Here is a 23790-nt window from a genome sequence, read left to right as displayed (position 1 = left end):
GTGCTGTGGCAGGGGCTGCAGTTCCACTATGCTGCAGAGCATGGGCTTCAGTTGTAGGAAAGCCCCTTTGCCGCTTACGACAGGATTAAAGGTCCATAGAGTTAGAGTCAGACTCAGACAGCTCATGGCTTTGTTTTGGATACAGCTGGGGATACATGCCACAAATACGCTTGTCAGCCTATCGGTATTGACATGAAATATGGATTGCTTCATTAAAATAAGTCAGATAATCTTTTCCTATGTGCAAGGCATTCCATATTATTTCCCTTACTAATGCAAAACTTTTCAGAAAGTACTTTGTGTTTGAAAGCAGCTGAACTCAAATGTCTTCCAACAGACAGGTTTCCCAAGTTGTTTTTGTTCTTTTCTCCATGGAGTAATGATCACAATTTGTGAGCTGGCTAAAAATACACCTATGAGGAATTTCAGTGCTTAATAATACAGTGTTGTTATCACCACATACAAAACACCCAGGATTATCTCCAATGGTAAGTCAATGGATTTTAGTTTGATTGGTGATTTAACTACAGCCTCGAAAGAGTTTTTGAAGTTACTCATAGCTGAATTCAGCCTGATGTACTAAAAAATATATCACTACTAAAGTACAATGATTTTTTTCAACATTGATTTTAAAAGGTCAGTTTATGTATTCTCTTTAGGCTAGTAAAGTTCCTTTTTTTCAGCCCTAGAACAAGCTATAGCAACACTGTAAACACTATTCAAATTGTATCTGGTGTTCTACAGATGGGGCTAACATATGACGTATGTTAACATCAGGAAAAGACTGTTTCTTTCAATTAACCTTTGCTGTAAGAACAACCTGAGTAGTCACTCAAGGAGAAACACAAGGGATTCACACTTTTCAAGCATGTAGCAAAGCAAGATTATAGCCTCATATCCTCTGACCTACTAGCTACAAGAATCACCATTATCCACACAGCCCTACACATAATCTACAGGTGTGCTTACTGTGTGAGACAAGGCAGTATCTTTTGAGCAAGGAAGAAAAGGGAAACGTATTACCGATGTTAAGAGAACCACATGCGACCCCATGGGGTACTCAGATGGTGCACCTACATGGTATTTTGCATGAACAAAGTCATTTCACCTATATTTTGAGATGGTTAGAAGCCACACTTATTAAAGTGAAAAATGAGATTAATTACACCTCCATGACTTCCAATAAGCAATCAGTTTTAGCAATATCATAGCTGTCTCCCCACTACCTCAATATTCCTCAAAAATAACTGTAAAGTTTGCTACCTCAATTTTGGGGTTTCCATCTTGGGGAAGGAAAAAAACCAACCACAAGAAGTGAATAATTTAGAAAAGTTCACCCGTCAGAGTAGTGAAAATCATGATCATTTGATATAATAACTAAATACATGACAATGATTTCAATGGCAGTCTTCTCAGTCCTGCTCTGTGCAGTTTTTTTAGTGTTATGACATTTCAAAAAGTCTACTTTTAATTCAGGAAATGTAAAGTAAAAAAACCACAGTCATAGTACTTAGATTCATGAAATAAAGATTAACTGTGAGATCACTGGTTTATTTTAATCAACAGACTATGCTAAATCTGTACACGTCAGCAGAAACTGCAGCCCAACTGTGCCTAATGCTGCATGTTTTATGAGAGATCCCTTTCATAAAACAGATCTCAATCTAAATAGACATGAATAACATGAGACTTCCTGATCTCTCAAACTGTTTTTTTTTTCTTCTGGACAATGGTATTTGGTTCTTACGTACAATGACCTAACAAGTGTTACTGCATTAAAGTGAAGAATGACACAAGCCACAAAACAAGAGTAAGCAGTAGATATACAATAAAAATTCAGTAATCAATGAGGGAATACAGTAATGTGATCTAAAGGAAGAGAAGAAAGGAGAAAAAAAAAGCCCAGTTATTAAAAAAAAAAAAAGTAAAAGGAGAGAGGTATGATTGAAAACACACACTCTGGGATTATTTAATGCACTTCCAGCTGCCTAGATCAGTCAGAAAGTTAGAGACAGGCCCAGTGGGATATATTGAAATATCATTTATCATTTTTTGCAGCATGGAGATCATTCTGGCAGGTCTACAATGCTGTATGCCTACTCACTGCAGAGCAGTACATGGTACAACTGATAACAAAACAGAAAATAAAATGCAATTAAACGTACGTAAGACCTGTGGGTTTTAAGTTACTTCATACCAGCTGACCAGCACTATTGTACACAGGCATCTCCAGTTTTCCCACCACAACACGTACAACAGGGTGGTACACAGCCCTATTCTGACTGGAGTCTGCAAGCCCCCTCAGGTGGGTTTATTTATCATGTGTCTGGGGGCAAACAGCCTGGATGTGAATCAGGGGACACAGCGCTCCTCTCATAATAAGCGTATTTCCAAAAGAACAACCGTCTGATCTCACATATCTGATAAGTTTCTGATAACTGCTGCTTTCAAGGCAGAATACTTCGGTAGGCTTTTATTGAAAGAGTTTCCTTTTTCCCTTAATCAGAGGTTAGTGAATCACTTGATTCTTCAGCAATATGAAGATTTTTGAGGTTTTTTTGTAATCCACATGCTGATGTTCAAATCTGGTTAATTCTGCTAGAAAGCTGAGCCCTAGTGTATAGTCCTTTCCCAAATGAATCTACAAGAACTGATCGTGAGTCCTTCACTGACACTAATGACCTCAAGACCTGACCTACCAGCTGATGGACCATTATATCATGATATCCTTTCCACTTTTCTGGTGATTCCCTGAGTTATACAGTGCTTGCCCTGTGTGATAATGAACTGAAGGAAGAGTGGTTCACTCCTTCCTGTGAAAACAGACGATTTATGAGGTGATGACTCTAAGTTATCCAAAAAAATCCTTCTAGCAATGTGATTGAACTATATAAATCTAAAACCTCAAGACTCAGCATCATAAAGTCAGCTTTGTTTAGAATAGGATCCTTTCAAAATTGCTTGCTAGATGGGACAACACAGTTGCAAAACCATTCTTTAAAGTACCTTTTCAGATTTACAAGGGCACTATCAATCCTTCTTTCCTAATTTTAATTCTTTACACACAAAAAAAACCCAAACCCCCAAACTCCCTCCAAAAAAACCAACTAGAAGATTCTACCAAAATCTATTTGCTGAGCATCCAGTCTTGGATATTATTTACACTATTTGCACTTGTTTGAAAAAAATATTCTTCATGATGAAGCACTTGCAGCAAAGAATATATGATTAGCAAAGTACATAAGTACATGCTTACACACATGTTACCTAGGAAACACTTATGTTTGTAATATAATTTAGTTTGATGTTTACAGTACTTTAATCACGTGCCTAAGCATCTGAAAATAAGCACGATGTTGCTTGGATGTTTAACTGTCATAAAACCCATCAAGCCTGGAATATTTCATTTAAAAGTGTGCACATGTAAAGTTTCTATTTTATTCCATAAATAATGTGTTAGCATTCAATACTAAGCTATACATGACAAACAGCTTCAAAGGCAAGCTACAGATGGTGCCCCTTGACTCGATTACACAAGAGAGAGTTTGAGGTCAATATGCATAAATTTACTGGCACATTTAGGATCCCTCCTACCTGGACTCCAAACTGTTTTGTGCCAGTATCCCTTAATGATTTAAATGATTGTAAAATTGTATACTTAAATACAAAGAAACCAATTTTCAGGTCTGTCTTTAGAGTCAGTGGTGTACTCTTCTCAGTTTGCAGAGTGCTACTATAAAATAATCTACCTGAAGTTATGCATCAACTCATCACCGAGGTTCCTAAAGTTGAAATCCAGTCAGCTACATTTTCTGTTCTTTAAACTTGCAAGTTTGTTTTTAAAATTTACTGTATTAAAAAAAAAAAAAAAAGTTTAAATTTTACTGGGGAAAAATTATAGGCTGAAATTGAATTTTATTTATGTGCCTTTTTCATTCCTGGTTACTATTTAGATAACAATGACCATAAGAAGAATTAAACAGCAATCATCATCTAGTCTAGGTATCAGAACTGGGTTTGATTCATTGCACATTCAACTGTGTTATTGATTTTCTTCTCTCTAGCGGGCAAGTATCTGACAAATCCTAAATTTAAGCATGATAACAAAATAAAACAATGACAACTTCCATTTAACAAACCTATAGATTCTTCTGATTTTTCAGGAAGTACTTTTCCTTTTTCTGAGATAAAGTAAAATTCATATTTGCACAGCTGCTTCTCAACACTATCCCCATCCTTATGCCTGAATCCTGCTGCCAACTGAGCCTTTGAAAAAGCCGTCTCAGACACTGCCCAGACACAACAGTGCTCACAGCCAAGTTCCCTGGGCAGCCTACACTTTGGTGGGCCCTAAAGGGTTTGATTGTACCCAGTAAGTGCCAACAGAACAAGATAATCCAGCACAGATATTGACCATTGCTATACTTACTCCAGCTACTCCACTTCTTTTTCCAGAGAAGGATTTTCAGGGTATCATAAAATCAAAAATGTGAAAGGAACGTGGTAATGCACAGAAACAAAAAAGTAAAGAGTAAAGTGGAATAAAAAAAAAGGAAGTAGGAAGGCAAGACTGAAACCAATGAATCCTTCTACAAATGTCCTCCTCTTGAGTAAGAATGCAATCAATACTATGGCAAGACCATATCCTTGCCTGCTATATTACCAAGAAAAAAGCACTAAGGAGCAACCCATTCCCAATACTGCAGTTTCCTTCATTCTTTAATTTGCTTTCCCTACTTTGAAAGATAATACCCAGGACAAGGCTAAAGGATAGATTTGGCCTAAAAGCCATGAGAAAACTGGGGAGAACAGACAGTGCACACCTGCGAGAAAACAAAGCGTTTGTTTTTTACAAGCGATAGCAACCAGAACATTAAAAAATTGTTTCATTCCAAGTAACACAATTTCAGTCAGGAATGACGTACTTAATGCATTTCAAAATGCCATTCAGATCATTACCATTCAGATTGATTTACAATAATTGAAATCACTGTTGTGTATCTGATCATTGTATATGTCTGCATGTGTATAAAACCCTACTTTTTTTTTTTTTTTTTTGTCAGGGCTTCAGCTTTTCACTGAAATAATTATACTATACTGATACTTCATGTAATTCCCCTCCAGGTATAAGCTGAAGAGATAACGTTATTACTTTGGAATAACACTTAGAACTGTACACTCAGGAGGGAAGAGCTGCTTCACCATGATGAAATAGATAAATTGGCACTACTGAGTGTGCAATCAAGAGATACGATACTAAATCTGCATCTATTACCATAGCATCAAAATCCTGTGATATCATCATCATTGTAGCAGCCCTCTGATGTAACTGTATTCCTAGATTATAGATAGAAGACCAAAATTGAAACTCAAAAGGAAAAAACTGCAATAGGATTTAAGAACCTGGAATAAGACTTAAATGGAATTTACATACTTAAGTCTCAGGATGCAAGCTTAAAATCCCTACCCAAAGGGGGGAGGGGTGAAAGAAAAAAAAAAAAAAAAAAGAAAAAAAAAAACCACCAACAAAACCCGACGATAAGTACAAACAAAAAAATCCCAATAACTAATCAATTAAATAATGAAAAATACCCTTTTAATACCTAAATTTTCGCTGGTTTTGCTGTAAGGTTCTCTAGGCCTGGAGAACAGTTGTGTGTTGGGTCTGATTTTGTTTCTTGATGCTGAAGAGATGTGCTCTATCCCAAACCTAACTCCTGTTTTGATCCACAATCTAGGTTTCCTATACATGTCACTGCTTTCTCTCACAAGAATGTTCATAGGGATTTTCTAGCTCACCATGACCCAACCCCAACAACTGTGATACCTGTTCCCAGTTTGAGCCCCTCAGCTATATCCCACCACTTTAATGTGCCAGCCCTTTAAACTACTGGGAACCCAATCAAGACACAAGGTGTACAAAAGTGTTGTGCTGCTCTTGGCTGGGAGGGAGCTAATTTTCTTCACAGGGGCTGGTACGGGGCTGTGGTTTGGATTTGTGCTGAAAACTGTTGCTATCACAGGGATGCTTTCGTTATTGCTGAGCAGGGCTTACACACGGCCAAAGGCTCTTCTGCTCCTCACCCCGCCCCACCCCACCCCACCCACCAGCAGCATGGGGGGCACAAGAAGTTGGGAGGGGGCACAGCCAACCCCCACTGGCCAAAGGGATGCTCCATACCATATGGCGTCATGCTTAGCATATGCAGCTGGGGGAAGAAGGAGGAAGGGGGGATGTTTGCAGTGATGGCGGTTCCCTTCCCAAGTCACCCTTACGTGCGATGGAGCCTGGCTTTCCCGGGGATGGCTGAACCCCTGCCTGCTGTGGGGAGTGGGGAATGAACCCCTGTTTTGCTTTGCTTATGCGCGCGGCCTTTGCTTTCCCTACCAACTAAAGCTTCTTTATCTCAGCACACGAGTTCGCTCACTTTCACCCTTCTGATCCTCTCCCCCATCCCACTGGGGCGGGAGCAAGCAAGCAGCTGCGTGGGGCTTAGATGCCACGTGGGGTTAAACTACAAGAAGTGTCAAAACACATTTCAATCTTCATGATAACAGCTCTTGCTCCAAAGACTGTTTATGTATTTGACCCACTGGGTATAAAATCCACACACAGACTGGAACAGGGACTGCAGCTCCAGCCCTCCCCTCTGCAAACTGCAAACCTACCAGTGTCTCTCATCTGCTGCCCTCCTGCCTGTCCTAGCCCAACTGGGTCTCTTCTCTATAACCCAAAGGTGCTCCTGTGGCCTTCCCTATCACCCCCTTACACCCATACATGCAGCTCCCAGCAAAAACAGAAACACTGAGCCTCCTCATGAACATCCTCAAAAACATTACTAAATTACTGAATAAAATTTGATCTCTCTGTAAGTGTCCCACTTCAAATGAGAGGCTTCAGTTTTGATGCCCGTCTCCAGGACAGAATGTAATCATCACGGCTTTTGAAAAGAAGAGTATGCTTCCTGGTACCTAGGTATTAACAAAAGTTGGACAAAAAAGGGCTGTGATTTCCCATAAACTGCCGGGCCCCATCTCTCAGATGAGACCACTAACTTCTGTAGATAGGAATCGAATACCAGGTACTTTATAAGAAAGCAGACATAGGGCTTGAGTCTCTCCTTCAGGCAGCAGGTGCATAAAAGACCTTCACTGCAATGACTAAGTTTTGTTGCTCCAGCAACCTTTTTGAGGATTTGAGTCTACATGACCTTGCCCGGGTCACAAAACACTTTCCTTCACAGCAAGAAGTAAAGGCTGACACCATAGTAACCCAAATTTCTGCCTGAAACCATGGTAACAGGATCATCTTGCTTCAGGCATGCTGCCTTAGGTATTGAGCACAATTTCAAAATATTCAAATTGAAATAAAACACTTTCAAGCAAATCAATTTTCTGACACTGGCTCCTTCAAATTATTACAGCATAGATTTTCAAGATGCCCTGTAGCTCCTCTTTAAGGGTAAATGCTTTAAAATGGCTGTCCATTTATCTTGATACACCAAAAAACAATGGGTAGTTAAGAAATTCTGTCCAAAAATTCCCTTGAAAAAGTGGTACAGAAAGACACAAGGGTTTCCGTCTGTTCACCTGTGGGTGTTCTTAAAAGCCTTTTCTGTGAGCTTCTCCTTTAATACAGAAAAATGCTACAGAAAGCACTACTAGTTGAACAGTCTAACCAAAATGAAGAAAAAATAGGAAGAAAAAGCCTTTTTGCACTGACCAGCTCCTTTCATTTTCATCAATATTAAGGTTATTTGTAGCACAAATAAGTGCAAGACTGCTGCTTTCAGTTTCATTAATCTTAAGGTTATTTGTAGAAATAACAAGTCCAAGATTTTCTGACAAAAAAGTGATTTTCATGTGGTGTTTTTCCTCTAAGCAATCAGTAATGCAATAAACAAAAGAAAATATAACCTTCTCTTCAAGCTTTTCTGCAGGCTATATCTGAATTTATGACTGATATGCCTACATTTTGTCTGTCATGAATAAAATAATGTGGGGATCACAGTATGCTGTGTCTCGTGGACAACCACAGAATCCTAACAGCACCATACAGAGGTTTCCTAATTGAAAATGTATCCTAAATGAGGTTTCCTAATCAAAAGATTCTGCGTAGTGAGATGTGTACACACCAGTTAGGAAGCAAATGGGACAGAAGGAACAATACTGGTCAGAACTCAGCTGATAACTAATTTTTTATAATCCAGTGACCTCTCATTTGAATGCAGACATCATTTATATGAATTTAAGCAGTTCATTAATTACAATGGAAGAAACTGGTTTACACAGCAGTATTTTCTATACCAAATACAGTGAGAGTTCTCAATAACTTAATGCCAGATTTTTTTATAAAGTATTTAACTGCCCAGCTCCAACAGAATTATTACAGATCAGACTGCCAGGAGGGGCTGTCTTCCTCACAATAGTTGGTATATGGTTTTAAGCAAGAGAGTTTCTTTTAGAAAGCAAGTTTTAAAAATATCTAGTGTAACTGTCAATATTTCATTATCCACATAAATGTCAAATCCTTTTGTGAATATTACTATTTTATTGGCATTAGTATTCTGACAAGCTGTAACACATGTTAATTATGCACTGCATAGTATTTCCTTAATTAATTATGGCCTTTCTTCTTGATGAATGTCCTTGGCTTCTTATATTGTTAGAAAGGGTAAACAGCAGCACACTATTTCACTTTACACTGTTCATTTTAAAAGTACATCTTCCATTCTGTCTCTTATCTCTTTTTTATACTAAGTAGCTCTAATGCACACTGCCTATATGCAGACTTAATCAAATGCACAAAAGATTCATCTCCAAAAAAACAATTTGTGTGAAGGAATACCCATTATGTAGAAGTGGAAAGAGAACTTCAAATTCAAGTCCTTTTTTGAGTATGGAAGTACAATTTGCCTGTGCAGTTCATCAATGGCTAAAACACCTGAAAAGCAAGACTATCTAAGGCTATTATTTGGGGATTTGGTGAGAATACATTCTGCTCAGGAATAAGTAAAAGAAAGAAAAGCTAATTTATTTTTTTTTTAAACCCTATTTCCTGTTTGTCTGAAACACACACCAAATCGCCAGCCAGGCATTCAGTGATACTCAGAAAGAATATTGGACTGAAGCCAACAGTAATATTAATATTACTACCTGATTAAGAACAGCTAGAAAATATTAATTCAGTAAGGTACTGGAAAACTTATTCCCCTCACAGACTTCTTCAGTTCTATGCAAAAATGTAAAATGAGAAAGAGCATCTTCAACTGCACAGTCCATGCCAGTAAGCTGGGATAAGCCTGGATTGTGCCCATTGGAGATGTGTACACACACAGTTTTAACGTGTATATCTACATGCACTAAAACCAAATAAAATATACTTTGACTGTGACCTAGCTCTTCAGCAGTACGTCTCCAACCGCAGTGGAATCTGCAGCAAAGCGCTACCCGCAAAGGCCTATGCAGTGTGGCTGTTCTTAATGGACCTACCAGCACAGCTTGAGTTGACACCAGGGGATTACCAGGACTGTCCTCCTGACCGTGTGCTACACACCAGCCCGCGCCACCGATGGCACGTCCCGGGAAGCTCAGCACATTAGCTAATTTGGGACACTTTCTGCTGGTGTCAGGATGTTTAAATAGTGTATGAATACATTGTATATGTATAAACATATCTATTAGTAGCTAAAAACCTTCCCTCCCTCCAGATAGAATGACATTATACCCATTTGAGCTCTTTTTATATCACATTTATTTGCAGGTAAACATGAAACAAACCTAATGATTCTCTGACAAACAAGGTGTTTCAACCAACAATGAAAAGATATTGCAATCCGACAGGTTAGCTCTTTTGCTCAAGTTCTGAAGCTGCTATTATGGTTGGGAAAACATTTATGCAAACTGCTCAGAAATTCGCCTTGGTCTACTGCCCATCCAATATCTTATTACTCTGATGGAGTCTCATTTCAATGTAATCATATTCCCAGTAAAAATTGGATAGTGCAGGAATGGGAGATTTTGACACAAGTTATTCAGTTCAAAATATATGAAACACTATTAAACTTGGCCATAAGGATTTTCAGGAGAGAGAAGGGAATATTTACTTGACTACATTTAAAATACATTTTATGTGAAGTTTTGATTTTATAGCAAATATCTCTGCTGATCCCTTTGTTGCTTCCATCTGTAGTAAACATGATCTGGTGGAAACATAAGGCTTATTTCAAATCCTAAAAAGTAATTAAAGCTGAGACAGTCCAGGAAAAAAAGAAAAAAGGAAAAAAAAAAAAGATCACCAATGGTTTCTCTGTGCCTAAGGGAAGTTTTAATTAAAAGTCACAGGAGAATAATCTGCAAGAAACAAAAATGAGATGGCTGCTGCTAATTTGCCTGGGTCTCAAGCAGATAAACAGTAAATAAGCAACAACTAAAGTTGCTGTGATTGTGCTCATTTTAACACTTACTGGGAAATGTGTTCCCTTGTCGTCTTCCTCCCGAGTGCTCCTCGGCAAGGCAAAGCCTTTGCTTTCCCAGCCATGGGGCTGCCAAGTCCACCACAAAAAGTTTTCCTCTTCTGTAGCATGGGCTGAGCAGTGGGTCCAATGTCATGCATTTTCACCAGTGTGCCGGTTCCTCTGGCATGAGGAAGGATTCCAGCTCATCATCCACAGACATCCGTAAAAAAAGCCCTGGAGCAAGCTGGGGAAAGAAATCCCCTTTCCTCAGGCTAAACCGCCTGCTGAGGCCCTGCTCTAGCTATTGAACACAGTCCTGGGCTCTCAAATTGCCCTGCAGAAAAATGGCATAGAACAGCCTTCCTCTGATCTTTTTTTCAGAGCAAAAGGGGGAGGTTTCTCCCTCTTTGCTGTCTCCAAGTTCTCTAATTCCCTTCATCAGTCAACTGCAATTTGCAGCTCTGTGGCTCCACCAAGTCCCCCACAAGAGATGACAAAATTTCATCTGTTGATGAAATCAACAGGGTAAGGACAGCCTTTACCCTGTCCATGCTCTGTTCTAAACTCTAAGCTTACAATGGTAACACAGAATACAGGTTTAACAGTGTATATCCATCTGCCCACCACAGATGTCAACCTCAGGAACTACGGGAATAACTGTTATCCTTTCTGCTCCTGGTTTGCAAAAGCCCGGCTAAATGTCAGATCAAGAAAGTTGGGATCTAGTCTTCATTTTAGGAAGAAGGAAATACGGTGTACTGTGTACATACGGAATTACCAAAGCTACATTCATTTGCTAACTGGATGAATAGCTGCCATATATTCCATTTCTTTCCTCCAAATGGCAAGTTGCATCATAGGTGAAAAGTAGCCATTTATATCTGCTCAGAGCTCTTACCCCAGCTTCCTCCTGACTGACATCACAGATAAAATCTAGTAAGACAACTCCTTTTTCAAATTAATCTTTAATACTCTTCCCTGCATTCGTGACAAAGAAAATCACATCTATTTTGGGTTTTCTTCTTGTTATAGAAGTAAAAATCTCTACTCCCATTTATCTACCTACATCCACACTAATTTTGAATTTTAACAGGAGGGCAACTCCACTTGCTGGAAATTCAGACATTTCCAGATAAAATGAGCAGAAAATCAGTTCTTCCTACAGTGCACGTTGAATTGTGCTATTATCCTACACACAGCAGGTGCCAATTTTTACAAAATCATGAAGTGTCACAATTATAAGCAGAATTACTTGTTAAAGTTTAAGAAGCAAATAAATAGCAACCAGCAACGTTGATTATCCAACAACGGTAGAAAAAAAGGAAAGGTATCTGGGTCTGATGAGACCAGTATATTTTGTTCTAAAGGGCAAGATGTATTTCTTAAAAATGTAATGGTTGCTTTAGAATATTTTTAGATACTATTATTTTAAGTGTTTCTTAAGTTACCCATACAAGCATTTTTCCTCAGAAACATTTACAGATAATATCATTAACAATTTTGGCATTAAAACCGGAGATGCTACATCCACTTACACTGCTTGGTAGTTATGTTTAGAGGAACCTGAAAGTAAGGTGGAGAGGCAGCGTCTGAAAAGTGGTACTGCCATACCTTTCTATCCGCTAGCTATTGTTCTTGCCTTCCAGCCATAAGACACCTTTCACATGGAAAGCCCTGATCCCAGAACTGTCTGTGTGGTGCAAAACTGATACAGCGTTTTGAAAACACTGAGAATAAGGCAGGTGCAGCTGAGGTAAGAGCCTTGCTGCTGCTTCTTGTCTACTGTAACCACTGTCCATCTCATGAAACAAGTTTCCTGAAGATGGTCAGAACCGTAAACGATTTGTCTTTTATAGCAACATTAGTAAATTGTGTCACAAGTATTGTTATTCCTTCAACACCCACAAGAAATGAATCAACACAAGACAGATGTAATAACAATAGAATTATCCTGCCAAGTGCCTGCCCTACAACAGTTGCCATAAGCCTCCTCCTCTGCCCTGCTCTCATTGGATCCTCCAGCTCTAAAGGGACACCTCAGCCCGGCAATAAAGTCTCTGCTCCTGTGCAAACACTGCTTACTCATATATATATCATATATGAGTATGAAATATATGAAATCTCATATATATATCTTAGGTATGTGATCATATGCAAGCACATTAATATTGCCACTGAAGTCTCCAAGAACGTTCTAATACCTAAGTTATGACAGTACCTTCCTCCTTAAACCCACTGCCTTTACCAGTAGGCACCTCCTATAACCCACTCCAATGGACCTCCATTTTACCACTTGTTTTGGTCATCCCTACTGTGCCCACTGGAAAGGTAGAAAGCCCTTCTCCATACATTCCAGTCTCAACTGACTTCTGTCCAGAACAGACTGTTTTGGTGAGATCAGGCCCCTCTCCTTCTGTCATTTTAATTTTATGAGATTCTAGTTTCTACCTGAAAATTTTATTAGCCTCAAATTCCATTGCCGTTTTATGTCACTGTTTTATTCTCTTTGTATTATTTATAGGTGGTGTTAATGCAGTCTATGTTCCTACTTCTGAAAAAAATGCATTTCCCCAGCATTAACTAAAAAAAATCAGGTGCTAAGAGATGACATTCTTGCAAAAATTATACTGACTATAACACTCTGAAACTCTTCCTGATCCACTACATGCCTTGCAAAGCCACTGTATATGCTGGAAACTGTAAATATAATACTTGGACAATTACCAGGGCTAAGTGATGTAAAGGTCATTTTGACACAATTTATCACCATCAGTTTAATGCAGGAGGTGGCACAATGTTGCAGACCAAAGTCTTATGTATGAAATGACATATGACTCAATGACGTTTTTCCTCCTACAGAGGAAACGCAGGATCTGTATAAGCACCTCAGATGGTGAAACAGGCAAAAAAGAGTACAAATTCTTTATAGGTTTTTAACCATCCCCTCTGAAAGTAAACAGTATGATATTTACAGGAATAGATTTCAAGCTAAATTGAAACCAAATACAAGATGCAGAAATACCAAAAAAAAATGTCATATTGGAGCAGATCAGCAGTTTACTCTCCTGTTTCTGCTACTGGCTGTCAGTTGTTTTCGGGAACTGCCTTTTGGATACACATCCCTTAAGTGCTTAATTGCAGACTTGCCATGCCCACTCAGGAAGTCATCTTCCTAACTCTGTAAGAAGGAATCCTCCACTACACTGTAAAAGAACTCAAAAGGACAAACACCATCCTGAAAGAGCTCAGGTTTAAAACAGTTCTTAAAATAATAGTTTAGCTCATTTTTGTGCAGTCAGGTTTGGAAAATACTGCAAGATTCAAGAACAGGAGACACTATGTAAATATAGTATTCATGTCAACTTTTTAAAAGGCTGACCACACATTTAAGTCTAAAGCTACATTTCCCAGTATGGGTGCAGCTGTAAACAAGTGTTACCAGTTCCCTTGACCAAGAAATGGTTACCTGACGTTGGATAAGGAACACCCACCCATCACAAAACTGAACTGCTTAGCTATATACTAATTCAATAAAACACAACTTCATCTTCCTATATGCACTGCAAGCTAAGCAATACATGGTCCATAGAGTACACCCAATAATTTACTTTCAGTTGCCTGCCGCTGTTTAACACTTTGAGATAAATAATTGTGGTGGGTTGGCCCCAGCTGGCAGCCAAGCACCCACCAGCTGTTCAGCCAGTCCCCCGGCCGGCCCCCACCACACAGGGCAGCAAACAGGAGGAATGAGAGCAAGAAAACTCATGGGCTGAAATAAAGACAGGGAAATCACTCACCAGTTGAGGTTGCAGGCAAAACACACTCACCTTGCAGAATTTGACTTAATTTATTGCCAATTAACATAAATTATCTCTCCCCCCTCTTATCACCACAGGTGACGCTCAGTCCCAAATGTATAGTTTCATCTCTCAGGTATACATCTGCCATTATTACATGGTGTATATTTTCCCTGGAAAAGCAAAGATGACTGAGCTTTCCACTGTTCCATGGTAATATCAATTTTTGTGTGTGACTTTGGGGTTTTTTTGTTCATCCACTTGCAGTCTGACAGGAATGAGAGAGGCAAATATCTTCAAGCAAAGCAATTTTAAAAATAAAGCAGCAGATTACTCCTATCTTTATAGACTGTAACGAATACACAAAGGAAGAGAGAATCTGACAGAAATAGAGAACACATTCCTGAAAACTGGAAACACAGCAGAGAAAGAAGGCTTCTGGTCTACAAGAGCTGATACCTTAATTAGGCAATTATAACTATTAAACATTGACAAAGCTCCAGGCCTAGATGAATTACAACCAAGAAATCTGTAGAAGAGTGGTAAGGGGAAAAGGAAAGCCCACGGCAGGATTTGTGATAACTTAGTAAGGAAGGGAGTATAAGAGAACTGCAGTGGCAGTTAATATCATTCTTTTTATTTTAAAAGGTTCTGAGACCCTAGAAAGCCCAAGCTTCTTATCCTGGACTCAGTTATGCAGGAGACAAAAAATTATTAAACCACACTTAGAAATGCATGACTTGCAAGACCATGACAGCAGGCTGAATACGTACAAAAAGGAGGTCATGACAGACAAATTTACTCAAATTCTTTTATTATGTTACCTACCTGGAGACAACAGCAATGTAATAGACAATTTATCTGGAATTCAGAAAAGTGTTTCATACCACATCACAAAGCAGATTGATTTGAAAAGGTGGCGTGTTTTTGAGAAGAGCTGACAAAATAAATTCAAATAGATTCAAAGACACATATCAGAAAGAAACAGGCCAGCTGTTGAGTGTGAGAAGAGAACTGGAGCTGCTGGGAACATTATAACTGACAAGTTTAGATTATTTTCTAGAGCTGTGACCTTGGAAATGTTATGTTCAAAATTACTACGTTTGCTAATGGCACACTATTTCTAAAGGCAACAAAGAGGAGAAAGAGAAAACAATTTCAGAATGACGTGGATAATTTAGGTTACAGTCTTATTCATGGCTGACATAGTCCACTCTAAAATACAGTGAGAGCAGCCACCTAAACTAATTCCATAATACTGGAAAGTGACCACAAAGAATAAATATAAGTAGGAAACCCAAGAAAGTATTGTGCTTAACACAAAAAAAAAAAAATCATCTTCTAACTGATTACAGAAAAAAAGCAAACAAGTTGTGGGTTTTTTACCATCAAAAGCATACAGAAAAGAAGTGGAAATTATTCTAGAAATGTACAGTGGGGTGTCATTTGAGAGGATCATATCCACGTTGAGAAATGACCAAGAAAGTTATTGAGCTGTTTCCCTGTACCAATACTGGCTGATAAACCTGTAAAAATAAAATACAACTTAGATTAAATGCTCAAGAGTTATGTGCTTTCTGGACATCAAGGATTTGTGAATTCTGTCCAGAAATCCGCCAACCTTTGTACTTGAAATTATACACACTAATACTTCAACTTCCATACTTTGGATGAAAATTACGATTATTAAATTACATGCTGCTGAATTCTAAGTTTTTTAAAAGGTCTCATATTTGGTTTGATTCTATACTGAGCCACAATTCTGGGGAGAAAATTTTAGGTTTGCCCAATTTATACAGGTATGAGATGAGAGATAAGCGAGACAAAATAATAGATTCAAGTCTTTAGCACCGTAGCTTAGAGGAAGATAATTTCTTAGGATTACTGAAGAGAAAGCAAAAAATTGATGTAAAAAACTGTGACTGGAACTAATACAGAAAAAATAAAAACTATGGCAGCTTTTCTGTTGTAGTATAACATGCCGAGAACCCATCCTTTAAATAAATCCAGCATGAGAACAAATGAGTGAATTTAGTGAATTTAAGATGAAGCTGAGTTTGTGGCTGGAGGAGGAGGAATGATGGTTTTGGGAATAAAAAAAATTGGTATATAAACCAAACTGCCTCTGTGGCGGAAAAGGCATGCTTTGATGAATCTATAGTATTTTCTTGTCCTATAGAGATATTACTATATGTTTCTGATTTTCACATGGCAAGACAATAGGATTTCCTGCCAAAGTACCACAGAAAACAGCCAGCGAGCTCATTTGACCGGCTGGAGGCACAGCCTCTGACTGTGAAGTGAGGAATTCATTAACTGCTAGTAAAAGACTTCCATCCAAAAACATTTTAGGGGAGATTTTGGATTACTGGATTTGCAACTTTGCACATATAATTATAACTTTCATGTTAATGAAATCCTTGTGCCATTCAACTGATTCATTCAATAATTGCCATGTATTAGAGTGGACAATCAGAAGAGAAAGCTTAACCTCCAGCAGACACCATTAACATCCAAGTGGCAGCTTTTTGCTTTTATGTGAATATTCAGGTTGTGTATGTATGTGAGTCTGCTGATTTTACTGTTTATTATGTCCTTACCTTCACTAGTAAAGCTTACAGTGATAATTTTGGCAGAGCTGTTGCCTAATGACTTTCAAATATAATTAAAAACATATTTTGATATAAACTGTATTGCCAAAGTCAAACATATACCAGCTAAGTGAAATTAACCTTCAAGTGATACTTGAATAACAGTAAACCACAAGGGTATGTAAGAGATTAGATATACTGTAGTTTAATTATGTTACAATAATTCACCTCATTAATCTCCTAGGAAACAATAACCACAACAGTTAAATACTGTAATTAACAAACCTATTTCAAACTTAATTTTAATTTTATACGACTTTGCAATATTATCCAGCGCAATTATATAAAAGACAAACAAAAGATAGAAGCAAATATCAAGTTCTCTGGAGAAGACATTAAAAATATCCTCACCTCTGCAACCTGTAATGGGAAAGAAACAAGGCCAGTGCTACTCTGACTTATTTCTGTCCCAATCTATGCAGCAGTGGTTCCACTTCACCTGCAGATAATCTCAGGATCTATCAACTCACAGCTTCTGCTAGGTCACAAGCACTCTGTGGACGTTTCTGCTTCTCTCTGCTACCAACATTCCTAATTCAAATAACACTTCCCTGTGAGAACTACCAGTTTGGGTAACACACTGTAGCTTAACAATGGGGATTTAATGTGCATTTGGGGTTTTTGCCGTTATGTTGGACTACAATACTTTTTTTAAAAATTACATGCAGAAATAAATCTGTCTCTGTCACTTGCCAGAAGCCTTAAATCCTTCAATGCTTCTTCAGCTGCTCATAGTGTTAGAATTGCTATTGTAGGCACGGAGAGAAGCAAACGGCGAACTTCATGGGTCACAGGATTCCACCATATACACAGAGAACGTTCCTCCACACCTGCAGTGCCGCTGCCTTGGGGCAGTATGGGGAAGCTGACATTTTGCATCAGGAATGCTGTGCCCCAGAAGACAGGTAAAATTCACAAGAAAATTCTTTGGTAAAAACATCCCTACACCATGCACACCTGAGGATTATTGCCTTACATAGGGCTCTGAGGGCGTGGTCAGGAATCACAAATATAATGGTACATAGAAAAGGAAACTGATACAAACGAGGCACCTCAAATTAGCAAGGTGAGCCTGGCACCTTAACCGTTATAACTCAGATGGTACCAATATCACAGAAACAAGTTCAGTACAGAGTTACAGGAAAACAGCTCTTGGCTATATCAGACAACACTGAAATATCAGTTTCTTGGGGATCTTCTGTCTGTTTACAAGGTAAATAGAGTTAGCCTTTGTATTTAATGAGCTCACAGTCAAAGTTCATAACAACTGCAGGTATTTTCTATGTGGATTAAGACAGGTATCGCTTAGTTTACAGCTGTAGATCGAACCCCCATTTTTAATAAACTTTGGTATAGATTATATTCCTCATTCAATTACAGTGCCAACTAAGAGATAGTTTGTCTTGATTACTTTGATCTTAGCTTTTTAGCAGGTGTCATCGTTATTCCACAAAACTTCTGTGAAATTACATTCTGATTACGTATCTTCTGTCTTTTGACCTTTTTTTCTTTACAGCTCTCCAAGGAGAACATGAAATATCTTTATAAAATCAGTGAGTGATAAGAATTTCATGTTCTCATAGAACAAAAAAATAACAGCATTAAGAAAGCCATGTGCAAAAATATAAATGTTGCGGGCAGAATAAAACTCATTCATTTATAACATTTTTCCATTAAAACAATGTAATGACTACTGAAGTTCAAATGATGTATGAGTGTCTCCTTGAAGAAGCTATTCTGTACATCTGATAAACCATAAATACTATAGAATGTACCTCAGACAGAACAAGCACATCTTTGCGTGATCCTGGAAAATATACAGTGTACGTGAGGGTGAGTAATGAAGGTGTACAAATGTAATATATCTAGCTGCCCGGTGGACACCCACAATTTGTAATTTAATTATCCACATGTTATGGTGTATTCATAATTGTATTAGACTTTGGATAAGGCAATACTGGTTATATTAAGCTTAAAAAATAGCCCACCTTTTCAGGTTTATGATAATTTATAAAGGAAAGTATAGTTATAAACAAGGTGAATTAAAGCATTAGAGCTGCACCAAAAAAGACAGTATATTGCAGACACATTCTTGAATCCACAACATATAGCGACATTTTTATCATTGTCATCTTGTATATATTCGATTTACACAAGAAAAACCCTAGTATTATCATTCTGCATTACTGCCAAGATATTCTTATTAATTTTTCTCTGTAAGATATTCTTAAGAATATCAAGACTTTCAGAGTGAAAAAGAATTGGTCAGTCTTGAACCACTACTTGACATCTAGAGGCACAGGCATTATACCTACAGAACCAGATCCTGGCAAAATTTGATTATATCAGAAACTCTATTTTACATAAAATAGTTTAAAAATCACTGAACTAGATAGAGAAGGTTAACTTCATATTTTGATGGCTTATACACTCACCTGGAATAAAGCACAATGATTTTCCACCTTTTTTTTTATTTATTTTTTTCAGCGAACATCTCATTATTTAAAAGAAAAATGAAGCATTTGCTTCTAAAAGACTGAGAGAGATCATAGTATAACAATCCAGGCTACTGCAAGTTTTTGGAAGTAACAAACCTTAGTTCAAATCTCTAAATTAAGCAGATGTTTAAACATGATCCTCCTTTTCATATAAAGTTAAACAATATTAGCAACAGAGACTGAAGGAAACGGTTCCTTCATGCTGCATCTGATCATTTTGTGAGCAGGACATCTTTCTGTGCACTGACAGACATGCTAGCCCTCTTGTGCATGAAAGTATTGGGCCCCTTGCACATCCCCACATTTCACAGCAGAGACTTCCCTCAAAAGGAACAGCAGCAATAGTAGCTTTGAGGATCTAGACCTTTATTTTCTCTGCTTTGCTCACAGGTACATTTGCTCTTGTCATGGGAGGGAAAAGAATGCTATTAAATAGAATTCCTCATTTGAGTAAAAATTCTTTCTTTCAGACTTTTTGAGTTGTAAAAATTATGAAGAAAACATTATTTCAGTTTGATTTTAACCATTATTTTTTTTTCCATTTTCAGCATTAACACAGAGCAAAATGAAGGAAAAAAAACAACAGGAGAAAAACATTTGTTCATGTAACAAAGTTCATGGTGTTCTGAGCGTGTATTGATGTGGGTGGAAAAAGGGGAGATGCAAAGGGCACTGAGGGCATGCTTTCATCTTTTCAGTGGTTCCTGGATTATTAATTTACCCTGAGGATCAAGGTTATAAACTGAAAGAGGAGGAAAAGGAGAGACCTGAAGGATAGCAGGAAATTGGCCTCCTTCACAAAAATTCAAGCAAGGAACTGCTCTCTGATTTTGTCAGTAGAGGAGGGCTCTCCAACCTTCTTGGCTTGCACAATCCCCTTTCTGCTTGAGAATCATGTCCTCACCAACCCCCTTGCTCACAGGTCTGAAGTCTCTGCGACAAGAGTTGGGCAGTGATGTATGATGGGCTGGGTTACTCTCAGTATGCTTTTAGCAGACATTGATAGCAAAGACTCTGAAAGCAAAGAGGTCTCAACTGAATTCCCTCAGCAGTGGAGTGAATTAGGTGACTGGGAAAGCCAGCATGTGTTTACCAAAGACAACTCATGTCAGACTAACCTGATCACCTTCTACAACAAAACATTTTCTGTTGACACAGGGGGAGCAGTAGATATTGTCTACCTGGTATTCAGCAAAGCATTTGAGTTTCCCACAGCCTTCTCCTGGACAAACTGGCGAGCTATGGTCTGTGAGATGGGGAGGAAATTGGCTCACAGGGCACATTCAGAGGGTGGTAATCAATGGTTTTTATTCAGGCTTGCAGCCTGTCACAATTTGAGTCCTCCAGGGACCAATACTGGGCCCCATGCTGTTCAACATCTTTATAAATGCAGCATCACCAAGTTTACTGATGACACTAAACTGGGTGGTGAGGTGGACCCATCAGAAGGGAGAGCTGTCTTACAGACCTGGACAGCCTGAAAGAGTGGGTTAGCAAGAACTGCATGTTTAACAAAGACAAAAGCAAGGTCCTGCACCTGGGATAAGCAAAAGGCACAGTGCAGGCTTGGATCTGTGTGGCTGGAGAACAGCCGTGCTGAAAGGGACATGCCAGTCACGGTGGACAATAAGCTAAACATGAGTCAGCAGCAAACAGCTGCAGCAACAAGGCAAATCAGATGCTGGGCTGCAGCCACAGGGGGACTGTTAGCAGAGACAGAAACATGATTGTCCCACTCAGCACTTATCAGGCTGCACCTGGAGTGCTGTGTCCAGTTCTGGTCTGCATGATTCAAGAAAGATGCAGACAGACTGGAGAGGGTCCCAAGGAAGGCTGCAAAGATGATCAAAGAGCTGGAGAACCTGCCCAGTGAGGAAAGGCTGAAGCAGTTAAGACTTTTCTCCCTGGAGAAGAGACAGCCTAGGGCAAACCTAGGAGACATGGAGAAGACAAGGGGCAATAGGTATAAGTTGCACCAGAAGAGGTTTCATCTTGATACAAGAATGAACTTTTTTTACAGTGAGAACCACCAATCCCTGGAACAGCCTCCCCAGGGACACAGTGGAGTCCCCATCACCAGAGTTCTGAAAACGTGACTAGACAGGGTGCTAGGTAATCTCATCTAGGCTGGACCAGACAATCTTTGAAGATTCCCTTCCAACCTGAGCTGTTCTATATTTCCTCATTTTTTTCCCTCAGAAGCCAGCAAACAATAAAACAGATGACATTCTTTCAGATGCTGCAATAAAAAAAAAAAAAGGTAGCTAACATAACATTCCTGTTAAATCTCAAGTCTTCTTGCTCTGTTATCAGTGAAAGCTTCAAAAAAAAAAAAAAAAATCACACTATAACATAAAGCCCTCTCATTCCTCCCCAAAAGACAATCACATAACAAGATCTCTAATAAAAAAGGAAAAGATTAATTGGAGAGCTGCCTTGAGAGACCAAACGTTCCAGACCTGACAGTTTTATAATGTAAGTAATTAGGGCAACATTATGAGTTATGTTATCAGAGCCAGCAGCATGATCAGCAATTGTTTGTATTTCAGGGTCTATTCATGAGTAAAGTACACAGAAAGTAGAGCACTAAAAGCAGATGAAACAGATGTTGATGGAATAGAGCTGACTTGAATGCTGTTCTCACCCTGCCAAAGCCTTCAATGAATTTATCTTCATTAAAAGGAATGTAATCTTCAATAAAAGGAAAAACTAGTAAACTTCTGCTTATCAATGCCGCCTGTAGAAGTTAACACAAATAGACTTCTGCAGGTGTCAGATCAAGTCAACTTCTTTTGTAAAATGAAAATTAAAGATGAACACAGCAGTTTGGGGCAGGGAATAAAACCAATTTGCACTATCCTGCACTCATTTCCACAATTGTACCTTAGCTACCTTTCTGCTAGTTGTCTTGAATGATCTTGGTTCCGGTGGGGGAATGTGTGTGGCTCCCTCCCTCGGCATGTGGCTACACAAAGTAGAAAAGAAACAAAAGCCTAAACACCCAAAACTGAGAAAGCGCGTGCCCCTGAACTGGTAATGCCAAAGCCCTTGATCAGTTGCCAGGTTAAACAGTAAGAAAGGAATTGCTAAAATTAAAAAAAGAAGTCAGCTCAAAAAGAAATATCCAAGCAGCATGAAAATTTATAACAAAGTGGAGGGAGAAGAGGGCAACACATTACCAGTTGGACATTAGCTTGATATTTGCCAGAGGTAACCCCAAGAGCATCAAAACCTCCACGAAACTTGAGGGAGGTAGGGTCTTATACCCCACAAAGAGGATGGAGAGAGAGGTGTATGCAAAACAGAACAAGCATGTAAGGAGAATTAGACACTTTTAGGGATTAATTAGAGGAGTGTGTAGAAATCTGTAGATACATATTAATGTTTCACAACTGCCAAGTATTGCTTATCTGAAGTATGAATAATTGTTTCTGAATGTATAGTTCACTGATTGCCAGTTAATTACATGCCATTAATAAATCAATAAACTGCTTTGTGATTTAAAGAATACAAATTGAAGTTTTCCTCTGACAGCTGTTTCTTCATCAAATCATAGCATTTACTTATTTAGCTTTTTTTTCTTCTTACTTCTGTACTTGTTTCAGACCGTAACTGGTATCATATGTTAAAAGACATTAATTTCAGCTCAACTGAAACTTGTTTTGTAATCAATTCCATTTTTGGTTTTGTCAAATGAAAACTTGGCAAACACCATCAAAAGGGTCACAGATACAGTAAAACATTGGATGCTTATCAAAACCAGAATTAAAAACACTACACGTAATTTATCTTCCATCAAATAAAATAAATACCATATATCTGACCCCAAATCACATGAAAAATTCTACAGGTGCATGTAGTGCTTCCGTACAGCAAGAGTAAACACACCATCACAGATAAGAAATAACACATGACAGGGATGAACACAGGCTGGAATACACTTTGTCCAAAAAACATGCATTAGTGGTACTTCCAAAAAGCACTAAAAGAAATCACCATTCCATCTCAAGGTGCCTAGTGTGCAGTGGGAAAGGCTGAACTTCCTATTCACTTTGCCATAGGTTTCTGAAATCTCTTGTCAAATACCTGCTTTTACCCTTGATGGGCCATTGACTTGATGGATTTTTATCAATATATAGTTTTGATGAAATGTAAAAATCAAGGGCAAGAGTATTGTTCAAAGAGAAGATTCCCAAGCTTCCTGAAAATTCTGCATTATAGCCAATCCTTTTATTTCTGTGCCATGAAACAGCAGCAAGAAATTTCATTTAGAATCCTACTTCACTTTCAGCAGTAACAGAGTTCTCACATGGAGAAAAGAAGCATAAAACATTGTTACTACATTCTCACTTACTGGGAAAAAGCCTAGTTCCTAATATCTGTTACT

This window comes from Falco cherrug, chromosome 4 (assembly GCF_023634085.1).
Source record: "Falco cherrug isolate bFalChe1 chromosome 4, bFalChe1.pri, whole genome shotgun sequence".
Lineage (NCBI taxonomy): Eukaryota > Metazoa > Chordata > Aves > Falconiformes > Falconidae > Falco > Falco cherrug.
The sequence above is the reverse complement of the archived record's forward strand: the minus strand, read 5'-3'. Positions refer to the sequence as shown.